Here is an 11,758-nt window from a genome sequence, read left to right as displayed (position 1 = left end):
CTGCATGGGCGCCTGCTGCTTTTTTCCTGTTCCAGCTCCGTTTTCTCCCCAGGGTGCTAAGGACCAGCCCGGGAGGAGATCCAGCCCATCTTCTCCCTGCCCTGAGCAGGGCTGAGAGAACCCCTCGGATCCTGGGAGTAACTGGAGAGCTGTACATCTGGGGTTTGCATCTGGTCTGCACGCCGTAGTTTTAGGGGTTTTTCTCTCTGTGGTCCCCATTTGGATTGCAGGAAGCAGACGGATGCAGCCAGGAGAGCTGCCGTGCCGCAGCGGTAGTGTGGTTTGATCTCTTCTCCACGCGGCCAGCTGCCTGCATGTGGATGTGGGATGCTCACAACTAACCTGTCCCTGTCTTTGTGTTTTTCAGGGGCCAAAGGTTCTCTGGTTTAGGGTCCTAGATGATGGAAGCCTGCTTATGAAGTTTTAACATTGCTGAGGTTTTAATTCAGCAATTTTTTTCCTCTTGTGAACAAAAATGGCTCCTGCTTGGAGTGTATTTGTGGCTGGAAGATGATTTGTGTCTTTTTTTGTGGCAGTAGGGAAAAGCCAGGGCAGCTGAAGGCTCCTTGCTGCCATCCTTCAGGGTGCAGAGCAGGGGAGCACGAGCAGTGCCCTCAACCCTGCAAGGGCTCCTCAAACCCTCGACTCCTGCCCAGGCACAGCCCCCCCCAAGCCCCTGCTTCCCAGGGAGCTGAGATGGAGGGACTCCAGCCTGGCTGGAGGGACTTTGCGAGGCATTTCTGCTTCCCCCGTGATGCCTGGCAGCAGGCTGCGCAGGTCCCGGGGATGTCGGGGCATCGCGGGGTCTGGCTGGCTGCAGCTCGCAGCGGTGGCAAAGCCAGCGATTATTCAGAGAGCCCCAGCGGGCTTTGTCTCGCTGTCAGTTCTGCTCAAGCGCTTTCCTCCGTGTTTCTGCTGGGTGCGACGCACAGTAGCGACTGACGTGCAATGAGCTTGCGAAATGAGCCCGCTCAGCAAACCGGAGCGATCAGCCGAGGCTTTGTCCTTTAAACTTGTCCGTGGCTGGAACGAGTGCGGCTGTTGATGCAACCCTTGTGACTTGGGCTGGAAATACAGGCACCCCTTCCCGCCTGCCGCTGCAGACATTTTGATGCTGGGCTGATCCTGGTGAAAGCGTGCATGAATCCAGCGTTGTGGGAGATGTGCAGCCTTTAAAGCAGGGGATGCAGCGGAGTGAGCAAAATAAAACCCAAAATAGCAGCAGGTTTAACTTGGATAAAGCATAAATCTTCTAAAAGGCCAGCACGATAGCAAAGGCTGAGCTCTGTTCCAAATGGCTTTTGTCTGCAGCTTTGTAGCTTCTGGTCATGTGCTGCAGCAATCCTCTAAACCTTCTCATTCTGAAATTGAGACAAACAAAGGCCCTCTCTGCACCAGCAGGCAACAGATTTCTTTCTCTCTCTGTGTCTTTATGGTTCCTTTGGCACAATAACGACCTCTATTTGGGTTTGTTACCCGAGACATGAGGGTAATATCAAATAATCTCCTCTATCCTCATGCACTCACACGGCCATGCCACCTGGCAGGACCGTCAGTGCGAGCTGGAGTGAGGTGGGGGCTGAGCCCACTCTCCTCCACATGTTGCTGCTGGTGCCAGAGCTCACAGAGGGGGGTATGGCACTGCCTTCTGCCCCCACACACGGAGCTGGTGACGTTGGCTGGGGTGGCAGTTGGCTGTGTTGGCCTCATGCACTTTGTCTGCTCCAAATCCCATATTCTGGACTGTTTCAGAAAACGCTTATTTTGGTGGCAGCACCAGTGTTCTCCATCATCTGATTTTATACATCTCTGTACCTGTCTGTGCATTCAAACCCCGCCTCAGCTCACCCTTTGACTTTTGTAACATCCTGCCTGTCCAGTGACCCTTCTTCCTTCTCCTCTGCGCTTTGGATTTCACAGGTCCAGCTGGGATGGGCACATGTTGATGGCGAGAGGTCAGTGTTCTGACAAACACTGGAGGAACGGTGCTGCCATTCATGTTTCCTCAGAGCTGTGGGACCTACTACATCGGGGCCACTTCCACGAGATGCGCAGGGGCAAAAGGGCTTTTGAGGGTGAAAGAAGCCTTCCTGGGTAATCAGGAAATGCCCTGTGCATGTGAAGTTTGTATTTTGGGTGAGGAACTGTGGGCTCCACCGGTGAGTCCATCAGCACACTGAACCGTCAAAGCGTTATTTGGGCAGGGATGGGGGGACCACTGTTGCTGGGCACCTGCAGAGGGGAAGGGAGAGGAATGGGGACAAATGGGGGAGGGCGTGAATGGAGGGCAGCAGATTTTGGCTCCCAGAGGGCTCAGCTCTGGTGCGCCCATGGGGCTCGGTCCTCATCTGCTGCTCAGGTGCTTGCTCGGGCATACGTGTGGCCTTGGATGGGGAACGTGGAGCCAGAGGAGGGTCACACAGGAGGCAGAAGTGACATTGCAGGACTGTCACACCTGCAAAGTCCAAGCATGTAAAAGTCCCTGCATCTCCTGCCCTGGATGCAGTGCTGCCAGGGGACTTGTCCAGTGCCTTCCCTGCTGGCAAGCTCCATGGATTGCTGGTGGACTGGCAATGGGTTGTGTCCACATCCAGGAGGTTGTGCTGGTTTTGGAGGTGACCCACGCTTCATTACCTCTGCTAGGACCTGGCATGTGACCCGGTGCAGCCTCCAGAGCACAGAGCACTTTGTTCTGACCCTTTGCACTTCCCTGCAGCAAGCTGCCCTCTAATCCCCCCGAGGAGGGATTTTCCTCTCCCACCCCAGCTCTCTGTGCCTCTGTCCCCACACAGAGCAGCAGCAGGGTAATAATTTACTTCCTGACACAAGCCACTCCTTCAGGCTTTTCCTTCGACCTTCAGACCGAATTGCCAAATAAAAACAGCGGCAGGGAGAGTGGGACACGCTGCTTTCCGGAGCGTGGCTGTGCCCGCTGCTGCCCAAGCCCAGGAGCCCGGCTCCCCGCGCCTCGCTCTCTGCAGGTAATGCCCTTTGCTTCCTCTGGGATCATTGCGACTTTCCCTTCTCTAAATGAGGTCCTGTACCCCTTTGGGAGAAACAGAGTTTTTTGAAGACTCGTCCCTTGCTGCCAGGGACCCACTGGCCCATGGGAGAGGTGCTCCGCCAGGGTCTGGCTCGGGGACATCAGTGGAGGGGGTTGAGTGCCAGCAGTGGGTTCGTTTCCCAGCTATGGAGGAATTCAGAGAGGAGATGAGGAGCCTCCTTGCTCCCCCTGGAAATATTGTACAAGGTGGAAAGGTTTCTTGCTTTAACTGTGCCTCCCCCAGGAAACTCCCACCACCAGGAGCTTCCATCACCCTGCTGGCGTCTGCATCCCCACACCAGCTCACCTCCCTGGTGAGCTCCCACGAGTGTTTCTGATCCTGGGAAATGTCAGATCAGCAGGGCTAGCTTGTGACTGACCCTGCGTGTCCCCATGGCCCTGAGCCACCTCCCCACGGACAGGAGGCTTGGGCTGCACTGGGCTTTTGCAACCAGCACCAGAAGGGTGAGGTTTGCACCAGAAATTTCAGGTCGCTTTGGCTGTGGTCTGCCAAGGTTCAGGGGGGCTGGTGAAACTTAGGGCGGCTGTGTCCAGCACCCCTCTAATGGGGCATCCCTGTCGCCTCGCTGGCAGAACAAGGAGCAGGGGACAGAGAAGGGCTCAGCAGGTTTCAGTGCAGAGCTGCTGCCCTTGCACAGGGGCTCATGTGTCCTGGCAATGCCTCGAGCAGCGCCTGGCCCAGCTTGGACTGGGCTGCCCACTGCATCCAGTACGTACAGCTTGCTGGAGACCCTCTCCGGCCATGCCAGCACCAGTTGCTTCCCAGGTTTTGCATGTGGATAACACCTGCACCCCGCACAGTGGAGCTGGAGTCGGCAGCTCTCGGGGATGCAGATGGAGCAGGGTGGAGGGGACAGGTTCCCAGGGACACTTTGCCCACAAACCTTCCTAACAAACCCAGCGCTGTGCCAGCAGCGAAGGGCTGGTTTTCGGGCTCCCTGAGCTGTCTCCGAGCTGCTAAGCCCTGCTCAATCCGGCTGGGAAACTGCCTCTCTGCCCTTGTCCTCACCGGGCTCGTCACACTCGGGGCTTGAGCTGCGGGTGGTGGCCCTGAGTGTGCACCCTGTGCCAGCCCGACTGCGCTGCGGAGAAAAGAGCTGCTCAGCCCCAAAAACAGTTGTACTTTTAAGAGAGGCTCTAAAACATAGATTGCTGAAGAGGAGAGGAACAGGGGAATTGCACCTTCCCCAAGGCCGAGGCTGACCAGCCAGGACAGGAAGGGTCACTCAGAGTCAGGCTGCTTCCAACGTCCTGTTACTTATTCACTGAGACTCTGCCTACATTTAAAAAACACTTGGGAGCAAGAAAGTCCCAGCCAGCTAATTTAATGTGAATAATAAGATCAGGCATTTATTCCTCTGCAGATGCAAAGGCTTTACAGGAGATCAGTAACTTTCTGCCATGTTCATATTTGTAGCGATGGAGGCACAGAAAATTGCAAGAGTTGCTCAAACGCATTTTAGCTGTCCTTTGGGATAAAAACCCGATCCCAAGAGGCCTCCTCTTGGCTCTTTTCACCAAAACATGGGAAACTTCCCAGCACTCATGTGGGACTCCTTGGCAAAACCAAGGGGAGTGCCAGAGGTGGGACCCTGGCTTTTTGAAGCTGAAAGAAAAATGTAGAGAGGGGGAAAAAAAAATAAATTAAAGAATCCCAGTGGTCATCAATAGTCTATTTAGTCTTTCACGAATCCTCTGAAGATCAAGAAATAGGCTCTGACTTTTTAAAGAATATCCTATCCTATCCTGTCCTACCTTATCCTATCCCTTACCGAGCAGAGATAAACGAGTACACAAACATTTGAGGTCACCTTTCACTGCAGGTCGATGGAAACTTGCTTTCTGCTCTCTAGAGAAATATTTGTTTTACTCTTATCTGGCCGCTTCCCTGCAACTCTGATTGCTCAGTACTGTGTAGTTCCACTTAAGTGATACTTTTATGATTATGGTTATGGATATTGCTAGATAGGGAGATTAAGATAGTACACCTTTCCCTATAAAACAGCATATATGCACAGCTTTTAAAATATTACAAAAGGGACAGAGGGGGTACTTCTCTGTGAGTAGAGACAACGCACTGGACCTGTTGCCCCTGGATGTGTCCTGCCCCTGAGAAGCTGCAAACACGGCTTCTCCACGGTGAGTGGCACCGGCTAGGACTGGTCCTGCTCTCACTTTGCCCGACTTTGCCACCACAGTCTGACCAAGTCCAGCCCAGGCAGGAGCCATGCACGGAAGGGGTTAAATCACCCAAGAGCTGCTCATCACCTCTGGACCCAGGTCCCACAGAGGTTTTCCTGGCAGGGATGTGCTCTCTGGAGGGCAGGGAAACACCACCCAGCACAGGAGACCAGCAACGTCACAAAACTCAGCACCCACACCAGCAGGCTCCAGCTTCACCAGAAATGTTTAATTTCGTTTAGGAGCATGCGGGTGCTGGGCGGGAGAACGGGCCAAGCCCAGTCCTGGTGTAAGGGGTACCTGCAGGGACGTGTGCCTGTGTGCCTGTATAATGTATGTGTCTTGCAAGTGCTCCCATAACCAGGAGTCCCTTCAGGGTGGCACTGATGTGTCCTGTCACGGGCAAGAGCCACTGCAGGCTGCTCCTGGCGATGGCCCCGGGTGTACAGGGGCAGAGCAAGGCAGAAATTCTCTCCTCTTGCACATGGGGAGGGCTGCTCAGGCTCCAGCATGCTGGAAGCTAGCCCTGCTCACATCGACCTGTCCCATTCATATCCTCCATCATGGGGACAACCACCCACGCAGGACACCTCTCTAGGGACAGCCATGGGCTCTCCCTCCGCAGCCTGCCCCAGGCATCTGGTGGCATCTGATGTTGAATCTGCAGGTGAGGACCTGCCCTGTGCTGGCGATTTCCTGGTGGTCCACATGTCACTGTACTTCCAGGGAATGGCTTCTCCTGTCCCAGCGAGCCACCGGTGCCAGGGCAGTCACCCTGGGCACAGGGAGGATGAATTGGGTCTCAGCTCCTCAAAGGCATCAAACAACAAAATCCTTTCCCGAGAGCAGAAATCTGTGAATGTAATTGTTGTAGGGTAAATTTCTTCTGTTGTAGAGAATTTAGATAGCCAACCAGTACCACCCAGCTCTCTTCCAGTGCCCTCCATCTGCCAGTCCCAAAGCAAAGAAGGACCACCGCAGCACATGGCTGATCACCACTGGACCCAGCACTGGTGGGTGCTGCCCAGACAAGGGTCAGGGAGCCAGCCCCACGTCCCAGAGCCATGCCTGGCCGGCGGGCAGCCAGCGCTGCACCCGGGGGCTTGATTCTACTCTTACTCCTGTGCCCTTCACCTTTGCAGCCAGAGAAACGTCTGCGTGCCCTGCTTCCCGAGGACCCCGCTGCCGGTGGCTGAGCTCCTGCCCCAGCCGTAGGAGAGGTGACACTTTCTGCTGGCTCTATGCACGTGGCCTGGATGGAGCCCTCCTCCACCGCCCTGGGGAAGACGAAGGGTAATGCTCCTGGCTGGTACGATGTCCCTGACCCCCTGGGGATGGTGAGGGCATGAAGGAGGCTTCTCCATGGACGTCTCCTTGCCAGTGTTGGGCTGTGGAGCAGCTGGCAGAGGGCAGAGCCCCATTGCACACCTCTGGCCAGGGCTCACCCTTCCCAGCAAGGGCTGCACGGAGCCCAGGAAATGTTTGTGTACAAGGATGTTGGCTGAGAAAAAAAATTAATGCTTTGACCTGAGAGAGAACAATATTTCAGGCAACATGCTGCTTCCCTTCTTGTTTCATGTGACAACGAGCAGCCATTTCAGATGTTTTCACCCTGGTAGCTGTAGTTTGGGGGAAGGAGCTGGTTCTGCAGGACCCCAAGGAAGCTGGAAATGACAGTGGAAGCAAAAAGAGACAGCTTTATTTTTAATGAAAAGAGAGAGAAGACACCAGCCCTCCTCTAATGTCTCCTCTTGCTCAGAGCTTAGTCTCTGTTCTCTCAAATCACTGCATGCCTCCAACACCAGGATTTCCCCCCAACATGTGTTGACATTTGCATGTAACGCTGCTGCAAAGTGCTGGGCTGGGAGCCCTGGGCTGCAGCCTTCCCAGGTTGGTGGAGGATGCTGGAAGGAGCAGCTGCTTCTGGGTTTGACCTGAACCAAATGAAAGTTTTGACCTTCCTCCAAACTCCAGGACAGTGGACAAACTTCCAGCTCACTAACATGTAGAAAATAATTCTGAACACCTGAGATACCACCCAGGACATAATTAGTTCCTACCCATCACCTGTACTCATTCCTCCCTCCTCATCCAAAACTACCACCCCACCTAAATGCTCACTCCTTGGGCATATCTAGCAGGTGCCTCTTCACTTCTTGCAGCTGATCAGCTTTTCCTGTTCCTTTTAAAGGGCTGCAGCAGGGGTATGACCCCCCTGAGAAGGTGGGGGGTCTTGGGGGCTAAATGAACTGCTGCAGGAAACAAAGCTATTCTACTTTGAGTTTCAGGAAAGAGCTGTGGGGTTCTGCTCTGCCAGGGTGGGCTGGTGCAAGGATGGGGAGTGTGGAGAATGAGGGGTCTCTGTGCTCGCTGGCTGTGGACTGCTTCCCCTGCTTCCGGACACAGCCTCTGCTGGTAGATGTGCTCCCAGGTGTGTTTAAGCCTTTGCTTTCCATTCTCATGGGATTACTTTTTTGCAAAATGCTGCAAGCTTTGCCTACCTGCTGTTTTTTTTTTTTTTTTTCCTCAGCTTTTCATGTAGCTTTTTTTTTTTTTTTTTAGATCTGGGGGGCTGTTTGTCTGTGTTCCACCTTGCTGAGAGCCAGGGCTGCTTGGCTGGGGTTCCTGCTCTGGTTTGCAGTGTGCCTGGGGTACAGGGAAAAAGATCCTCATGAGAAAATTGGACAAGCTAGGAGCTCTGCAGAGGGCAGCTACGCAAGCTTCCCCAAATGAAGAAGTCCTTCAAAGTCTTTCCTAACCTCTTGCTGGATTTGCAGTGTGCTGCAGTGCTGCAACGGGGATGAAGCAGAGCTCAGTGCTGGCCTGGAGCTATCTCTTAGATCTGTAGCAGGGGAAAACTCGGGCTGCCTTTTTTTTTTTTTTTTTCCCCCCCCCAGTAAAAGCATGTGTGTGCAGGAGTTCTCCTTCCCACCTCTCCCTGTGCTCTTTCCCCAAGCTGAAACTGGGGCATCTCCCCCTTCTGCTGGGTGCAGGCCCTGTGCTGGATGGAGACTGTGGGCTGCCTTGGCTGCCCCTCTCTCTGCCCTGCCCCTCCAAATTCTCTGATGCTTCCAAAATGTTGCCTGCTGTCCCAGTGCCAGCCTGCCAGGCTTTCTGGCCTCTCCGTGCTGGCAACTAGCCCTTCCCAGAGTGGGAGAGGATGAGGCACTTGCTTGGAGGGGTTTGCAATCTAGGTTAGGTAGGAAATGATGCTGAGAGTGGTGACATCAGGGAGGAGGGTGGGAGGCAGCCTGCAGATGACGAGTCTATGAGGTTGCCTTTCTGTGCAAGGTACGTGTTGCATTAGTAATGTGTTTGTAGCAAATAACGCTGGGCTAGCATGGGAATGTGGGTCACTGCTGGCAGAACTGGCGAAGGAAGAGGGAGCTGCTTGTGCTCTGCTGGGAAGAAAGCGTATGTTACTGAGGGATGTTTTTTTGAGGGGGACATGCAGCTGCGATAACTGCTCCAAGTTGTAAGTAGCAGCTTCTGTTGGGCAAGTGGGTGCCTGTTGCCTGGGGGATGCCTCTGGCCTGGGTGTTGGGGTGAAATGGTTTTTGAGGAGGAGGGAGTGGGATGCAGCAGTTTGTGTTTCTGGTGTGTAATAGTCGCATCATGTCAGGAAACTCCCAGACTTGCTGGCTGATGCTCTTGGTGGCCCTGGCTGTGCCTGGAGCACCCCTGCTGCCCCAGCAGGCATGAGGAGGGATGCAGCCGGGCATGTATAACCGAGGATTCCAGCGTATTTTCATGACCTATTTCTCATTCTGTTGTTCAGTGTGTGTGCGCTCAGGAAATCTTTGTGCTTTAGGGGGAACAGGGTTTGTTAGTGAAAAGCAAAAGCCTGTTTGACTGCTCAGGAGATTTTAGACTAGAAACTAACCTGGCTTTGGAGGTAGACTTAAGCTGGGGAAGGTGGCTCTGAGCCTGAACAGAAAGTGATACAGGATGGGGATATATGTGTCCTAAAATGTGCAGGGTACTTCAGTGCAGAAAGAGAGACTCTTGCCTCAGAGCAAGTATATTTAATGCAATAGCTTTGTTGGAAAATGCTGCCCTTGGTCAGCAGGGACTTGTTGAGTAGCTTCACTCCAGCAAAGGAGCAGTGGAGCAGAATGGTGCTGGTGGAAGGAAGCACAGATGGGCTGCCAGGATGTGGTAGTTGCAGGTTGTGGGGACCTTGCTAGAGCAGCCTTGTCCGAGCCCCTCAGAGCAAGGCAGGACCTTGTCCTTCATCCTGTGCTGCCAGCAGATATGTCCAAGCCAGGTGGATGTGTTTCTGTGGCTTGCCCCTGTGCTTCCCAAGATGTCCAAGCTGTGGCATGTCCACCTGTGCCTGAAGGAAGTCTTTTATTTCCCCCTGAGTCTGGGATCAGAACAGCGTCTATGGCAGCAGACTGACCCTGGGGCCAAAATCCAGCTTGTGGGAGTTCAGATCTGGAGGGCAGAGCTGGTGTCCCTCTGCTGTGACCACGGTGTCTGGCTGGTCTGTGGAGCAGCCTGTGGGACAGATGCAGCCCCCAGGCAGGTGCGGGATGACCTTCAGTAGACCTCAGTGAGCCAGGGACAGCCAGGCTGTTGGGGAAATAAGGACAATCTCCAGTGGGAGGGGATGGGGATCTGTCTGGGTGCTGCTGCATGCTGTTGTTACTGGTGGGTGCCGTCTGGGCCCAGCTCCTGTACCTGCTGCAGGGCAGAGTATTGGACAGGGTCAGGGCCCCAGACCAGCCTGATGTAAGCTCACTCACTGAATGCTTTGTGGGTTTTTCTTTAAATTCCTGCTTTCCCTTTCTTATCCCTTCAGAAACTCTAAAACCACAGTCTGTTTTTTGTCTCCTCATCAGATCTGTGCCCAGGTCCCAGAGCTGTCGGTGGTGCCCAGTTGAGTGGTTCTTGGGAATGTGCATATCCCTCCACTGGCAGATCGTACAGCCCGTGCGGGAAGGGCTCTATAAATGGGCTTGTTTCCCTCAAAACTTGTCCTATGAGCTCATTGCCCAGGCGCATGGGCTCTGGCAGTCAGTGCTGCCAGCTCCTTGGTCTGTAGAAGAGCTACTCCAGGATGGTAACTTGTTTGTATCTACGAGGGCCCTTTTTTTTTTTCAGGGGAGGGAGGGAAGTGTATTTTTCTGTGAATGTTTTGACTCATTCTTTCCCTCCAGTAGCAAAACTAGGACTGAGCCAGGGAGTAAAACTGAGTCTTGGAATGTTTTTATCTGCTACTAAGCAAAACAAGGAACTCCTCTGTACAGGTTGCACTTCCCAGGCTTTCCTCTTGCCCAGCCTGTGCGGCGGGGAGCAGGCTCAGGACTCTGCCTCTTAGTGCAGCGAGTGGTGGTGGTGATGATGATGATGGGTGGTGCAACCACCTGTGCAGCTGAGCAGCAGGGATGCTCCATGGTGGGAACCCCAGCTTCTGGCACTGGCTGCCTGTCCTTGGGCAAGTCACTTGCTGCGATGTGTGTGCTGGCTTACCTCCTGCAGGGCCCTGGAAGGTTTCATTCATGTCCCTAATTACTCAGTCTTGAATGAAAGGGGCACTGGATGTGCTGAGTGTGTGACGTACCCCAGTACAACATCGTCTTTGTGAGCACTCTTCTTGTCCCTTCTGGGGACCCAGGGGTGGCTCGGGGAGGCTTGACAGTGGTGCTCTAGCCTGAGTCCCCTCTGCCATGGGCAAGGGTCTCTGTTCTGCAGGACTTCTCCCCATCCTGTGTGAGATTGAGGGCTCCTGGCAGGGCTGGGAGGGAAGCTGTCCTGGTTCCTATAATTTCCTGGTTATTTTGGTATGTGGGTGGAAGGGGGAGGAGGGCAGCTGTGGAGAGAAAAGCAAGGTCAGTGAAGAACAAACGTGCCTCTGTGCACTTGTGATTGCACTGCCAGCTAATCGGCTTCGGCGCTCCAACTTTCCTCGCAGAGCTCATCAAGAACGGCCGTGAGAGGATCGGACAAACCATCAAGGCTTCTGGCTCCAGGCTGTGCTCATAGTGAGTACAAAAACCTCCCCGTGGGATGAGAGCCCTTTAAAACCCAGCCCGATAACCCCCGGGCTGGCTCAGCCGTGAATGGAGCTGGCTGGCACCGGGCACATGGTGGGGCCCCCCGCCAGCTCCTGCTGCCCCCCGGCATCCCCTGCCATGGGAGAGGGGCTCTGGGATGGCTGCGGGTCTGTGCCCGACAGTGTGTGGGGATGGCAAGGGGCAGCACTCACAGGTGAGATTTGGGGGAGGCTGGGGGAGGGTAGGCTGGGGGATCTTGTGGCCCCTTTTTGGAAGGGGTAGGGTGGGGGTTGCTGGGGGGACAGGAGACTTCAGAGCCTCCCTGTGGTGTATGAGAGCTTGGTGGGTCTGAGGGGGATGGACAGAGTGCTGTAGGGTTGGGGAGAAGAGCACAGAGCTTTTTTTGTTGTTGTTTTTTTTCCCTTCTGTCATCTCTTTTGCTTTTGCAAGGGGTGTGGTGGAACCCCTAAAACCAAGGGGAGGAATCTCTGGGGTGGCAGGACCCCTCCCTCCC

This window comes from Pterocles gutturalis, unplaced genomic scaffold (assembly GCF_000699245.1).
Source record: "Pterocles gutturalis isolate BGI_N339 unplaced genomic scaffold, ASM69924v1 scaffold14576, whole genome shotgun sequence".
Classification (NCBI taxonomy): domain Eukaryota; kingdom Metazoa; phylum Chordata; class Aves; order Pterocliformes; family Pteroclidae; genus Pterocles; species Pterocles gutturalis.
The sequence above is the reverse complement of the archived record's forward strand: the minus strand, read 5'-3'. Positions refer to the sequence as shown.